Consider the following 16,680-nt stretch of genomic DNA (forward strand, 5'->3'; position numbering starts at 1 on the left):
TCTGCAGCAATGCACAGAAACAGCGCCCCATAACAGCAATAATAATAATAACAGCAGCTCCCATTACTGATCACTACGCTCAGGACAATTTGTCGGATGACAGTCCTTCCCATTTAGTGCTCTGTCTTCCTTCCTCTCAGGTACATATTCCATTTCTGCCAAGATTTCTATCCAAGACGGCTTTAAGATGCCCACTAACCAGTTTGTCTACCTCTGCACATGCCAAGACCATGAGGGCCGTGTTGGACCCCTGGCTGGAGGCAGATCTGCTTCAGGACAAGGAGGGCTGGGCCTTTGTCCAAGGGTGGTCCAGCTCCAGATACCAGGTCTTCTTCAGATGCCGACTTCTCCTGACCTGCTTCCTCCTGGCCTGACACTCATGGCTGACATCACTTGCTTTTGGATTCAGACATCAAAAGACCCTAGCCTAGGGCCCCTTAGGCCCAGGCACAGGGCCTGGATCTCGTCCATTGTTAAAGCAGGCAGTGTGTGGTCCCTGGAAGACCTGGGCTTTCAGATCCTGCAGAGCTGGGTGTGAGCTGTGGCTCCACTGTGTGCCTGCTGGGGGGTCGGGTGATTCACTGAACTGCTCTGCACTTCAAGTGCTTCATCCGTGAGCAGGGATTTACGGCCTGCTTTGCAAGGGCTTTGGGTGAAGATGAATGTGACATCTGTGTAAAACATGAAGACAGTCCCTGGCACATGGTCAGTGTTCATTGCCCTGACACTGAGGCTCTGCCAGGGCCCTCGTCTGAGCTCCTGCTTCCTTTTCTTGTGGCCCTGGTATCTCACTTAATTCCTGTCACAGGTGCACTCTGGGCCTATTTTCTGAGCAAGTGCCAGCCCCATCCCACCATTTCTGCCTCCTTCCTCCCCACTTCCGCTCTTCAATTCTAGGTCTGTGGTCTCTCAGACCAGAGGGCCTGGACTCCTGCTGGATGGGGCCCTGTGCCCGGTTGCAGGGAGGATCTGAACACGGTCCTCTGGAGGTCTCTGCGCCGAGCTGAGGGCAGTGAATCCCCTGTGGCAGGTCTGGATTGGTAGGCCATCGGGCAACAGTGCATTTGATCTCGCTACTCAAAGTGTGCTCCGTGGGCCAGCAGCACTCGCATCACCTGGGAGCTGGATGGAAATGCAGAATCCAGGCCACTGAGTCAGAAACTGCATCTTGACAAGAACTCCAGTGATTCACGCGGACATCAGGGCTTGAGCAGCCCTGGATCGTGCCTCCGCGTCACCTCTACGGGAGAACTCGGGTCCTTCTTTCCAGGGTCAGCGCTGGGGTCTGCAGAGCCTCCAAAAGGTGTGTGTTCAAAACATGCATTAAAGTCAAATTTAATTGAATATTCCATGTAGGAGTGTTTTATTCTTCTTTCTAGGTTGTCTAAAGCAAATTTTTGAATCTCTTTCCTGGAGACCCACAGCAAATATAGGCTGTTGCCAGCTTGTTTAAGGTTAACTTGCCTGTCCCCCGCCATGCAGTAGAGTCTCCTGATGATACCTACTCCAGCCCTTTCCTATTCTGGAAACACAATCACACACACACAAACACAGGGATGCACACATACATGGATGCATACATATACACATACATGGACATGCATCAGATACGTACGTGCACATACACCAGAGGCCGTGCCATTTCCCACCCCCAGCCCTGTGGTCTCTTCTGCCTGGGATGTCCTTCATGCCCTCTTTTGATTAAGTTTTAGTCACTTTAAGTTTCATTTAAAGTGTCAGCTCAGCCAGGGCCACCACTTTGCTCCCACAAGACCCTACAGAAGATGGCTGTGCGGTGGTGTTTCTACTGTCATCCCATTGCATTACAATGTTTTGTTTGTGGCTTGATGAGGTCCTGGAAACACTGAACCCAGCGAGGGCAAGGGCTGAGTTGTATTTATTCATCTTTGTATCTGCAACACTCAGCACAATGTCAGGCACGTTGCAGATGCCCCGAGAACGCTTATTGAATAAGTGAAGTGGAAAAAAGCTGAGCTTGTTCTGGTGGCTTGGTGTTTTCTCCTTTGAAGTTTAATCAGAATGAAATAAAATTACTGCGGACTCCAAGCGTTTGGGGAAAGTTCTGTAAAACCTTGCAACCCAAGTGGAACAAACAGATCAAAGGGAAATTAGATGGCAATTTGTTTAAAAAAAATTTCTGCGGCGCCATTTTAATTAGAGAACATTCTTCTCATTAAAATTAGGAACTCCCAGGGAAATACTTGGGATGTCCCTTCTCACGTATTTCACCAGCTATTACAGGACCCACTGAGCAGCTTTGTGAGGGAAAGCTCCGAGGATGCAGCAATAAGACACTCAGCACTTACACAGCTCTCTACACTTTCCACAATTAAGCCTTTCACCCCCGCTTGCTCTGTGGAGGAGAAGGCCAGCGTTGTGGACTGGAATTGATGGCTGAAGAGGCTCTGAGCATAAATGACGTGCTCAAGGCCACATAACTGGACCATCACAAGCAGAGCCCAGAGTTTTGCATCCTCTTCCCATGCCAAGCAGTTTTTTCCCCCAGCCTCAGAGTATAATCCCTCTTGACAAATAATGTACATCAAACCCAAAGGCTCTCCATAAGGAGACTGGATCAGTGTTTCTCAGAATTTGGGATGTCACAGATCAGTCAGATGATTGAAACTAAGTTTAGATTTGCCAACTTTTTACTTTGCTAATTAGGAATGCTAAAAAAATCTATGTTCAGAATTATGTTATAAAATATTGACATTTTTATTTTTATTTTATTTATTCCTTTATTTTGGCTGTGTGGCTTGTGAGATCTTAGTTCCCTGATCAGGGATTGAACCTGGGCCACGGCAGTGAAAATGCCAAGTCCTAACCACTGGACCACCAGGGAATTCCCAATATTGACATTTTTAAAAGAGGAATGATCTCTGAATAAAGCCCAGCTTTTAAAAATTGAATCCATTTAGCTTCATGAAAAACTCACCCCACTGTTGTTATTTTTCTCATTTCACAGCAGGCCAATGAAAACCAGCGATAGTTTGGAGTTGAGTTTGGGAGACACAGGCTCTGCCCAACTTTACTTGCTAGATCCACGTATTTTGTTGAAACCCCAAAGCCAAGCCTTTGTAGCAGAAAACAGTGAAAGGTCACCAGCTGGTATTCCACACCGAGGTCAGTCACCTGCTCCTTACACAAGCGTGGCGGAAGGCACAGCTCACTCATGACATGACTTTTCCGGAGTTAGTGTGTTATGTCTCTGCTTTATGCTCCTTAGAAAGAAGATGGAAGACTTGAAGCCTTGATGTGATTTTCCCTAGTAGTTGTCAGTAGGATTAGGCTAAGCAAGTTCCTGCCTGAAGACCTTATCCCGTGGTGTACCCTACTCTTATTTTTGCTTTGTCCACACACGAAAAATAAAGAAGATAACTTGATGTTGAGATGTGAATTTGGGTGCTTATGTGCTAAGGGGAAATTTTAAAAAAACAAACATAAACTCTATGAACATTATGAGGAAATTATGGAATAAAAAGTCTAAAAATGATTACCATGATTGGTTGAAGGGGGGGAATTGTGAATAGATTTTTATGTTTTCCAAGTTTTGTTCCTATACTTATATTACTTTTAGAATTCAAAGTAATTTTGTCATTATAAAGAAATGAGAAAAATTGAAAAAATACATCTTTACTGACTTTTAGGGATTGTCAATGAGATATTGTAAAAGCAGGTAGAAGACGAATCAGTGTGCTATGGCAGGTTGTATTTTCCAAAGAGGGCACAATGGCATCTCCCTTCCATCAACCGAGTATATTGAACGATGCAATGTGACTTTTGGGTCTATCCTGTAAAAAGCCATGTACTCTGCTCTGCTCTCTTGGAATGCTGCCCTTGGAATTCAGCTGCCATGCTATGAGGAAGCTCAAAGGAGCAGCACAGGTGGAGAGCCCACATGTGGACGTTCTGGTCAACAGCCCAAGTGAGGATCCAACGGCAACTGCAGGACAGTCAAGTGAAGAAGCCTCCAGACGATTCTTGCTCCAGCCTTTGAGTCTTCCCGGAGGAGGCCTCAGACACCATGGAGAAGAGACAGCTGTCCCTTCTCTGCCCAAGTCAAATCCCTGATCCACAGAATCCTTAATTTGAAGCATAGTTAAACGGTCGCTTTATACCATTAAGGTTTGGGGTTTGTTACGTAAGGAATATGTGTGTAGCATAATTCTTTGAGCAAGAGTAAGCGATCAAGAGCAAAAACAAAATCCCTGTACATCTGCATATACAAAACATCTGTGTATACAAAAGAACTCCTGTACATATATATATATATATATAAAAAATATATATTTATCTGAAAGTTTTTGTGTTAAAAGACACATAAAATTTACCTCTTTAACATGTACAGTTTTATGGCATTAAGTATATTCACATTGCTGTACAACCATCACCACTATCCATCTCTTCATCTTCTTCCTCTTCCCAGATTGAAACTCTGTACCCAGTTAACACTAGCTTCCCACTCTCACCTCCCCTCAGCCCCAGGCAACCACCCTTCTACCCTCTTTCTCTGTGACTTTGACTACTCTAGGTACCTCATATAAGTGGAATCATACAGTATTATGGCTGCCTTAGATCACTTAGCATAATGTCTTATAGGTTCAACCATACTGTAGCATGGGTCAGAATTTTCTTCCTTTTCAAGGTTGAATAATATTCCATTGTACGTATATACCACATTTTGTTTATCCATTCACCCATCAATGGACATTTGGGTTGCTTCCTCTCTTTAGCTATTGTAAATAGTGTTGCTATGAACATGGGTATGCAAACAGCTGTTCAAGTCTCTGTTTCCAATTCTTTGGGGTATATACTCAGAAATGGAATTGTTGGACCATGTGGTAATTCTGTTTAATTTTTTGAGGAAGTATCACACTATTTTCCATAGTGGCTAAACCATCAGTGTATAAAGTTTCCAGTTTCTCTACATCTTCAACAATACTTCTTTTCTATTTTTTTTCTTTTTCTTTTTTTAAAAATAGCTCTCCTAGTGGGTGTGAAGTGGCATCTCATTGTGATATCTTTGATTTACATTTCCCTAATGGTTAGTGATGTTAAGCATCGTTTAATGTGCTTATTGGTCATTTGTGTATCTTTTTTGGAGAAATAGCTATTTAAGTCCTTTGTCCAATTTTTAAATTAGGTTTTTTGTATATATTCTTTTAAATGTATGTATACACACACACACACACACACACACATACACACACACACATATATATAAACAGGGAGGAGGCAGAGAAAAGCAGCCAATGGCGTGTTACCTCAGACGGTATGTGTTGGTGATAGAAGACCAGGAAAAGCGAGTCCTCTTTGCCTTTTATGTCAGGTACTGGAAGGTTTCACTTGTCACCAGCATATGCCACTAATTGAATAAAAAAAAAAAATTAAAGAAACTACCAATAAAATGTCATTTTGCTTAAGTGTCTCAAAATATCTGATGAGGTTTTTTCAATAGCACAGCCAAGAAAAAAAAAATTGTCTTGTGCTGACCCTCCAAGCTTATTTCATTGGTAAGATTTTAATGAGAAGAAAACTTCCCTTCATTGTTCTAGTCGCAGATGCTTGGCCTGCGTTTTCCCACCTCCCTCCACCCTCCTCCCTTCTGGAACAAGCTCAGACCAGGAGAGGAGCCTGTCTCTCTTTAAAGAGACTGTTTGTTTCCATGGTAACTTGCCTTCTTCATCTTCAGAGGTGTAAACTGGGAAATTCTATTAAAGGCTTTATCCAGGCAGTTGCTTTTGAAATGGTGTCTGATATTAGCTGTTTGCTTCATTCACCTTTGCTGCCCAGTAATCTTTTGAATTTGGTGATTCTAGCAAATGGAGGAAGTAAAATGAAACAATATGAAGCTGATTATAATCGGTCTGACTGGCCCCGCTGTGCACACTCGTCAGGTACTGTCATGGGCTGTCTTATGGAGCACTCTGGGAGTCTGTGATTTTTGTGGCCCAGGCCCACCTCTGCACTGGTCTCTGGCAGCGGAGACCAGCATGCAAGCAGATCTGCGTGGAGAGGCCGGTGAGGTCAGCTGGAGAAGAGAGAGAAACTAGCTCTGTTGTCAAAAATGACTTTGATTGTTAATGGATTTCAAGTCTTATCTCTGAGATTCTGCTATGTGCACGTGGAGTTCATTATACCCCTGCTGTGAAAGCAACTGTAGTTCAAACAGGTGCAAATAAAGCAAGTAACCAAATTACCTGAGGCTGATGATTTAAGATTTTCCAGAACTTATACTTGTAAAGCTTCATGTATTGACTGGGAATAGAAGGTGTTGGGGGTTTTATTGACCAGTGTGATTGACAGGCATGAAATCTATATGGTTTTTAATCTCTGGATACTCAAATAAGTGACATTTAAATCAGTTTATAAACATAGAAAATACCTTGAAAGCTCTTTTCCTACTCAGGAAATTCAGCTATTTTATTCCTTTTGAAAGCAACTTCATTTGATTAGAGCAAAAAATAACATTCTATTGGTCTTCCTGTTTTTTGTTTTTTTAAAGCTAATTGCTGATTAATAGCTTACCTCCAACTTTTGAACACATTTGCTAGATAAAATATTAATATTTAAAAATATTTAGATTGGGATGATGAAAAAGTTTTGGAGATGGATAGTGGTGAGGTTGTATAATACTGTGAATGGACTTAATGCTACTGAACGGTACACTTAAAAATGGTTACAATGGTAAACTTTATGTATGTTTTACCACAATGAAAATAATATTTTAAATTTTCCAATTGGAAAATATGAAAGTTTCTGCAGTTGCTAAAGAAAAGCCCATTAAGCAAAACATAATTATATGGGAGTCTCAGGTTCCTAGCTTCCCACACACACTTTTTTGAACTATAATTTAAAAATTAGGGGCTTCCCTGGTGGTGCAGTGATTGAGAGTCCGCCTGCCGATGCAGGGGACACGGGTTTGTGCCCCAGTCCGGGAAGATCCCACATGCCGCGGAGCAGCTGGGCCCGTGAGCCATGGCCGCTGAGCCTGCGTGTCTGGAGCCTGTGCTCCGTAACGGGAGAGGCCACAACAGTGAGAGGCCCGCGTACCAGAAAAAAAAAAGAATTAAAATCATATAAAAGTTGTAAGGTATACAACTTGATGTTCTGCTATATGTATATATTGTGAAAAGATCATTACAATAAAGCCAGTTAACATATTCATCTCCTTGCACAGTTACTATTTTCTTTCTCTCCTTTACTATTTTTTTTTTTTTGTGGTGAGAACCCTTAAGATCTACCCTCTTAGTGAATTTCAAGTATGCAATACAATATTATTTTTAGTCACCATGCTATACATTACGTCCCCATAACTTAAACATCTTATACCTGAAAGTTTGTATCCTTTGACCAACATCTCCCCATTCCCCTCCCAGCCCACCCCAAGGCCCTGGCAACCACCATCCTACTCTCTGCTCCTATGAGTTTGACTATTTTAGACCCCATATATAAGAAAATATTTGTATTGTAGTATTTGTCTGTGTCTGGCTTATTTTGCTTAGCATAATGTCCTTCGGGTTCATCCATGTTGTTGCAATTGGCAGAATTTCCTTCTTTATTCAAGGCTGAATAATATTCCATCTCTCTCTCTCTCTCTCTCACACACACACACACACACACACATTTATCCATTCATCTATGGGTGGACACTTAGGGTGATTCCATGTTTTGAGTACTGTGAATAATGCTGCCATGAACATGGGTGTGCAAATACCTTTTTGAGATTCAGGCTGCTAGCTTTCTGTGAAGCTTTCCGTTATCTTTAAACTCAGATTCCTGAGAAAATTCCAAATTTCACTCTCTTTCATCATATTCAGTTTTGAGTCATTTTGAATGTTTTTCTTTTTCCAGAAGAGATAATAAAAGTACTATGTTTGGTAGCCCTTATCTCTAGAGACACTGTTTTCTTCGTTCCCAATTCTTGCCCTGGAGGAATTTGCTGTCTCACAAGGGTCATCAAAGAACACAAACCATCCCAGAGTTGTAAGGGATCTCTGAGGTCAATGCGTCTGTGGTCCTACCAGGGCAGGCTTCCCACTCCTGTGTCTTGGGCAGATGGACATTCAATGTTGGCTTGATTACTTCCAGTGATGAGTGACTCTCGACTTCACAGGCTGCCCATTCCACCCTTGTCAGTCTCACTACACAGTCAACAGTGTATCCTCACCCTGTGGCGGGCACTGGGGATACCAAAGGGAACAACATGGATGTGGTCCTGCTCTCACAGAGCTTACATTAGAGCATTGTTCTGTCTTTTAGGCTGAAATCTTGTCCCCTTACCTTGGACCCATTTGTTCTGATTACGTCTGCAGAGTCCTAAAGAGCGCACGGCATCATTTAGTGATTGATTGCCATCGGCAGCCTAGAGGAGGTGAGGATTTGTAGGCATGTAAAGTGTCTCAGATCTTAATGAAGTGAGTTAAGACAGGGGCAGTCACAATACAATCTTACTCTTGCTGCTTCCTGGGAATGGACTGCAGGGGAACGGGAGCGGAGGAGGGATGCAGGAAGGATGCAACCACAGCAGCTCAAGTGAGGGATGACAGTGACTTGGACTAAGGCTCCCTGGGGCTGTCAATTTGGTCCACATCCCTCCAGGGACACACGGGCGCATCATGACCTGGTCACTTCCTGGTTCCTCAGGCTCGCCTCTCACCCTGCCTCTGCTCCAGCCATAAGGAAGGGCCCTCAGTACTTCTGAGTCCAAAAGGTACCACAATCTCTTCCACTTCAGGCCTTTGAACATCTTACTCCTACTTCTGGACCATTTCTGTTATATTTGCCTGGCAACCATCAGCATTCAGCTAAGGCATCACTTCTTCCCAGATGCTGTCCAGTTCCCAGGTTACCCACAGGGCCCCCTTTGGAGCTCCCTCTAGCACCCTGACCTCATACCATGATGGCTCACATCACAATAGGTGGTCCTTGCCCGTTGTACCACTTTTTTTTACATTAACTTGTGATCCCCTTGAGGCAGGCACGCCTTTGTCCTGGTGTCCCCAGTGCCATGCCTGGGGGTGGATGCAGGAATGCTCTCAAGAGCCGTGAGTCAGGACTCTAGGTGGCTCTCCTCGAGCTTTCCCTGGAGTTCTCAGTTAACATTTCTCTTTTTCCTGAATATGTTCATTCCCACCCACCCACAGATACTGTCCCTTGTCTTCACTTTTCAGAATCCCATCCTTATCAAATACTAATCACATTTCAGTGCTCCAGACTTCTCGATGGTGAACAAGCCTCTCACCATTGCTTTTGTTCAGAAAGAGCACAAAATGGAAAATGTTGACATACTTTTCTAGGATAGTTTCCTTCTTTTTTTTTTTTTTTGCGGTACGTGGGCCTCTCACTGCTGTGGCCTCTCCCGTTGCGGAGCACAGGCTCCGGATGTGCAGGCTCAGCGGCCATGGCTCACGGGCCCAGCCGCTCCGCGGCATGTGGGATCTTCCCGGACCGGGGCACGAACCCGTGTCCCCTGCATCGGCAGGCGGACTCTCAACCACTGCGCCACCAGGGAAGCCCTCCTTCCTTTTTAAATAACATTTCTAGTTCTTTAATCAGAAATTATCAGTTTAGAACTGATTTTAATAAAGACATCATAGTTCTAATGGGCATCTAATGGTCACATTGCAAGTGCTTGTCTAGTTTTTACTCTCTTGAGGATCTGATTTTTAAAATATATTCATTTCATTGTTACTCGGGACCTCATATCTTTTTTCAAAACATTGGCCTTTGTCTCCCTGAGTGATGTTCAGACTTCAGCATTATGTTAAGAGCCCAAGCTGCCTGCCACTGAACCCCACCTTGGCCACGCCCTAGCTGGGTCACCTCAGGCAAAAGATCCACCTCTCCGGGCCTTCTGTCCTCCTCGGGTGTGAACTGGGGATAACAGTGCCTACCTCAGGAAGTTTGTGAACACTGGGCAGGTTACTACTTGTAACACACTCAGGACGGTGGCTGGCATTTGCAGTGGCAACAAATACCTTCCGAAGAAGGGGAAAGAGAACAGGAGGAGCTGTGTGTGCTGGGGCAGCCAGGACCTCCCCTCTGCACAGGGCCACGGGCAGAATAAGGACAGGCCAGCCGATGTCCGACACGGGAAAACGGTGCTCCACGTGGGGAGTGGGCTCTGGCAACACACCTGAGAGCGGAACCTATCTTTCTGAGCCACAGTAGCTTCAGGAATTCTGATCTGATTGTCCTGGTGCTTTCCCATTGATCGAACAGATAAAAATAGTTTCTTGAAGGCCTAGGCTGTTTTGAAAATATCATCACCCACTGAAAAAAAGAAAAAAAAAAAAGAACATTCCCTACATTATAGCTTTAACTTAATTTTCATAGCAGTTAAAAACTTAACTTAAAAGTTAATTAAAAACAATTGCTATGAAAAAGCTAAAATTTGGGACAGTCTGGGACAGTATCAGGAATACTTAGAAATTGAAAATACTTCTTGTGGATGATTTTTTCTTCAGCTAAGAAAAACTGACATGATTGAGCCATTGCTACTTTTTGCCTCTATTAACTTTCTAATTAACCTTTATTGGTATTTATATTGGTATTTTTATATACTTTATATACATTGGTATAATATATTATAAAGCGCATTTATGCCCTGCTTGCCTCAAAATGTAGAAGCAGTCCATAATCTCACTATAGTGGGTAATAGGATGAGGGACTAAATGTAGACTAGCAACCATATCGGGGATGCAGATGGCTCAGACACCACCTACTCGACACCTGTGATTCTACTCAGGGGGCAGGACATGGGGCTAGACACCTTGTTGGGGTTTGGGAGAGGAAAGGTCAGCAAATTCAGCTGAAGGTCAGGAAGGCAGTTCAGGCAGGCAGGTGGAGCCTGGTGTACAGAGAGTAGGGTGCCCAATAGAAGGTAAGGCAAGTAGCTGACCTTGGAAAGTTCCAGCAAGAGGTGACAGAGTGTCATGAGCTCCAGAACAGGGCATCTGGGAACAGACCACATTTGGATGTCAGATAAGCAGGAACCAGTCAGCCCAAGAAGCTTGGGTCAGCTGCTAACAGGGTCCAGATTCCACGGTGTGGGTTGGTGGGATTAGCGTCTGCAATGGCCAAGATCAAGGCAGGAATCCAGTGCTAAGGGGAAGCTGTCCTCCTACTAGGGCACAAGCTCAGAGCCCTATAAGCAGTAAGGGGGCCCTGACGTTGAGTCCCTGAATGGCCCACACTCCCCGTCTGTGGACAGGACTGAGCCGAGCCACATGGAGGAGCATGGCTGAACGTGGTGGTACGAAAAGCTATGTAGGCATCGTTTAGGCAAGCTTTCAACTGCAAGTGGCTGAAAATTCGAGCTGCTGTGGCTTATTGCATGGGGACATTTATTGCTTCTGTCTGGAGAGTGTGATCTCAGGGTTGGTGGGGCAACCCATCAAGGTCATTCCCATCCTCAGCTCCATCATCCTGACATGTGGGCTCTCTGTCACCACTGTCATATGACAGTGTCTATGTATTAGGTCCTCACACTGGGTCCTATGCAGGAAGGAGAAATGGGAGCAAAAGGCTTCTTTCTTCCAAGCCTCTGCTGTCTGGAAAGAGAAGGCCTTTTCAGAAGCCTCTTAGCAGTCTTCCCCTTCAACTGCCCATTGGCCTTATATAGGTCACTCAGCCACTCCAAGCAGTGACAAGAGCTTGAAATGCAAATCTTATGTTTCCCGCTTCTATAGAAGGAAGCAGGCAAGGGAGAAGCATGGTGGAGACAGTGGTTGCTGGAAATCTTTTTTACATAATTTTTTTTACATAAATCTTTTCCCCCCCTTTCCCCTTAATTTGAGCAGCACCCTAGAAAACCTTTCCCTCTTCCTTGTCAGAAGTACCTTAAGTGCTTTGGCTCCTTTAGGAAAAAATGGTATGGATGTTCTCATAGGTTTACAGCTCACTCCTCTCTCTGAGACTGGCCAATCCTGACTCTTCAGGGTCAGATGTTTTGTGTATGAGCCCCCAGAATGCATGGCCCACGGTGAGGTGGGGTACCAACGTCTGGACAAGGGGCAGCCCGAGAGAATACTACCTTACACTCTCTGTCTTTGAAAACTGCCAAGCCTTCCTAGGCCAAGGAGAGTCAATTTCAGGCAGTTGAGTTCTTAGGCCTCCTCCCTCCCTTTATCCCAATCCACGTCCTTAGACAGAAAAAGCCCAAGGATATAATGAAAAAAGTACGTAACATAAGGCAGGAAGAATTTCCTTACACGCTAAGAGTGGGGACCCTTGAATGCTGAAAAGATTAGTTCTTCTAGCTTAAAATGGTCCAGAAAACAGTTGAGCAAGAGGGACATTTTAGGGTCCTTTGATCTGGAGGTACCCGGTCTTCTGGGGATGCAGAGATTATAGAACAGGGTGCACCCTGGGGAGAAATATATGGGTCATTGGGCGCTTTCAAACACATAATGGATCAAAAAGTTTACCTCGCTGTGTTCTTTCTTTCTGAAGGTGTTGGATGATATACTTCAGCAAAATGAGGGAGTAAATCATGAAACAGACAGACATGAAGTCCAGGAAACAGGGATCCAGCCCAAGAAAGCAGCGAAGGGGGTGCTCACAGGATGACAGCTCAGCACTGGCCTGGAAAGCACCAAGCCTCTGCAGCAGCTGTTGGAGCTGAACTGCGCAGGGAGAATGCTGGCTCCACAGGGGAACCGGATCTGCAACTGTGTTAGAGAATATGAAAAATTATTGATGGGTGTGGGTGATACATCTGTTTGAAGCATTTATTTGAAAAGGTGATAAATCTATAGGCAAATGAAAAAAGTACTAGGAGAAACATGTTTTTTAGAGACAGGCAATGTAAGTACAGTCATACTTTACTTGGCTCAGCAGTGAACACTAGTTACATAGGCATGATAATGTAATTTTGGCTGATTTCATCCAAAATTGTGATCTGCTGTGTTGGGATAAAAGAGTAGGGGAAACCGAGAGCTGTGTGTGTAACGCAGCGAAATCCTCTGCAAGCATAATACAAAGTCAGAATTTTGGTATGCAAATTTGATAAATCAAGAAATAGCAGTTATTATAACATTATTTACAAATATGGGACAAATATTTAGGATAGGTTGAGAGCAGGCGGTGGGGCAGCAGCTGTTCATTTTGTAGAAGATAAATTTGATTTAGGGCTATGTGCACATTTTACCTTAAAAACTTAAAACTCATCTTTAAAAATGCATTTTAAAAGTCAGACAAATTGTTGATTTACTTGCTGAGGTGTGTTCTGCTTCTTTGCTCTGAGAAATCCTGCCTCTGACCTATGGCCAGGTCGCTGTGGAGGTGCTCTCCAATCATGACCCTTACTGAGCCTACCCAGCAGGCAGAAGTAGAGGAGGTGTCAGCATTTCAGGGTTGGTTTTGCCCTCTTGTTAAGCAGAGCTAAGTTCTGAGGAGTTTTTTTTTAGGAGTGTTAATTAAGCTCAAATTGGGAGTGAAGGGGGAAGGGTTGGGAGAAGAGATGAAAACCCTGTTCCTGGTTACAGCATCCTTGTCATACATTACTGCTTACATAGCAGTGAGCCGCCCCACTCAGCTACCACGGGGGAAATTACCATATGTAAATACGATACTTGGATTACAAAAGGTCCTTGAATACTCCAAGTGATTAGTGTTCAACTTAATCTTTAGGGATTAGTATTTATGCCAAGTTAATAACTGAAAGGATATTCCGTAAATGACTCATTTAGCCATAGTGTACATTTATGGTTTTACACAAATAATCACTACAATTTATGGTGATTAAAGTATTAAGTTCAATTTCCACTTATGTTTGGAGGCAGCTTTTTCTGTCAGCGTCCCTCAGGTTTAATACAGCAAGACTTAAAATGGGTCACATGTTGTATCTGGGAATGCTACCATGCCATTTTACTGAGAGAGACTCTTCGCATTGTGCTGAGCTTGCAAACGCGTCTCTGGAGCAGAGCAGCGGCAATTTGCCCCCAATCCAGGGCTCTCCCTACAGTCCTAGGGGTCTTCCATGGGGAGCTTGACTTTTACTTTTGTTCCCAGAACGTTCACTGATTCCTAAATCCAGGTAACATTTTCTAAAGGACTATGAAGAATTTATGGTAACACTGGTGTTATTGTAAACCAGAGGATTTAGAATCTTTTCTGAAAGAAGGAATCCACAAATAAACATTCAATTCTATTTTCCCCAACATTTTGAATCATTCTTCTCTCATCAACACCTGAGGTATAATGTGACAGAAGATATGAATCAGCCCTAGCAGAGAATGGGGAAGGTAATATTAAATACTGAGATTACAGGCATTTAGAATTGGATTTAGGCCATTCCCGTGTTTACCAGTGATGAAACTTGGGGCCCAGCCTCCCAGTTCTCCCAACAGCAAGGTGGCGTCCAGCCAGGGCCAGAGCCAGTCTGCCTCCCAGGTCTTGCCAGCTCTCACACAGCCAGCTACAAACCTCCCGTTTTCAGGCTCCAAGGCAAAGCTCATTTGATGACTGCGGCGTCTTCCCTGCATCGAGGAGCGATTTGATGAATGCTGATGTAAGACAAAGCAGAAATGTACCTATTACCACTACATCTATAGCTGGCATGCCTACCTTGGAATTACGAATAATACAAACTGGAGACGGTTATGTCAGTAAATAGTCTGACCTTGTCCCAATTACTTCAGCTCTTTTCTTTTTCCTCCTTTTCTTTACACTAAAAAAAAAAAAAAAAAAAAAACACTTAAAATATAGATGGCTATTCACCAAGGAAAAGTTAAAGCAGCATATCCATGTGTTCTTGAAGTCAGTTTGTAGAGGACAGTCCTGTGGGATGAAATATCATGTTTTAATGGATAATAAAATGTCTCATTCCTAACAGCCAGCAGAATAAGAGCTCTTGGGACAAAGGTGGTACAGGAAATCTTTAAGTAACAAATATTTAAGTCCCATTTGGCTATTTTTAAGTGTAAAATAAGATCTTTTTTCCCCACAGAGCCAAAGCACTGTGTCTGGGGCACACGTGTCTGTCCTATGTTAGTGGATGTGCCTCATGCTCTTGCATGGAACCGTCTGCTGAGACCCGATCACATCGTCGACCAACCACCTCCACATGTGTCACTGTGACAGGCTCTTATTTAAGGGGAATGGCAGGTTGTTCGGATCCTAAACGAAGTTGCAAGGAACAATGCTTAAACATTTCAGGCAGCAAAAAAACTGGCTTGGGTACTCCCTTGTTTGGGCAAGGAAGGAAATTAAATGCAGATTTCCTGTACTTTTTGATTTACAGACCTGCCCAAAGACGACCAGCATTCCCCGCTTGCCCACGGTTTTGCTTTCTGTGATTTTAGTTACCAGAAGTCAACCACGGTCCCAAATATTAAATAGGAAATTTCAGAAACGAACAATTCCTAAGTTTTAAACTTCGAGCCATTCTGAGTAGTGTGATGAAATGTTGTGCTGTCCTGCCAGGGACTTGAGTCACCTATCCTTCCAGTGTACCGTCTGTGACGTTAGTCACTTAATAGCCATTTCCTTTGTAGGACTGACTGCTGCAGTGTCTCAGTACTTGTGCCCAAGTGACCCTTATTTTACTTAACGATGGCCCCAAAGTGCAAGAGTAGCGATGCTGGCAATTCGGATATGCCAAAGAGAAGCCATAAATTGCTTCCTCTAAGTGATAAGGGTGAAAGTTTCTGACTTAATAAGGAAAAAAAAAAAAATCATATGCTAAGGTTGCTAAGATCTATGGTAGGAACAAATCTTCTATCTGTGGAATTATAAAGAAAGAAAAAGAAATTTGTGCTAGCATGATAAGTGCATAGTTAAGATGGAAAAGCATTAAATTTGTAAAATAAGGTATTTTGAGAGAGAGACCATGTTCACTTAACTTTTATTACAGTATGTTGTTATAACTGTTCTATGTTATTATTAGTTATTGTTGTTAATATCCTACTGTACATAATTTATAAGTTAAATTTTGTGACAGGTATGTATGTATAAGAAAAAAAGGGTTCAGTAGTATCTGCAGTTTCAGGCATCCACTGGGCGTCTTGGAACGCATCCCCTGCGGATAAGGGGGGACTGTTGCACATGATTTCTGTTGATTTTAAGAAAGTCACTTAAGTTAGTATCATGTAGTTTTAACTGTGATAGTTGGTATGGCTAATACTGGAAAAAAACAGACTCATCTGATGCCTTGTAAATGTGAGAATAAGCTGAAGTAGCTTCAAAACTGAGGTATCTCTCGAGTTTTTTCTCTGTTCTTTTGTCATGTATATTTACATGACATTAGATGTATATTTAGTTAAGTATCTTTGTAGGAAACTGATTAAAAGTCAGAAGGGTTCTAGGGTGTCTGAGGAAGAAGTATCACCATTTTTCCTTCAACCACAGAAAAAGTTGCACACATTTTCAGGTTTCTTTAGTCTCTAATTTGAATTTAGTAAATGTATCAATCAATGACTAATATCGTCATTCCTGTAATAACTAAAGAAGAGGCAGGTATCCACAAAGAGACACAAGCAATAAGGCTGAAAGGTAATTTCATTTTGTGAATTACTTTTGCTTTTCAGAAGATAAATATTCAGCATTTGCTCAATCATTTCTGGTGCTTTCAAAGCAATTATCCTGCTGCCATATGGCATTTGTAAGATATCACTAACCATTAAATTACAGAATAAAGAATGCATTTCACTACCT

The sequence above is a fragment of the Stenella coeruleoalba genome, assembly GCF_951394435.1.
Source record: "Stenella coeruleoalba genome assembly, chromosome: 12".
NCBI classification, from domain to species: domain Eukaryota; kingdom Metazoa; phylum Chordata; class Mammalia; order Artiodactyla; family Delphinidae; genus Stenella; species Stenella coeruleoalba.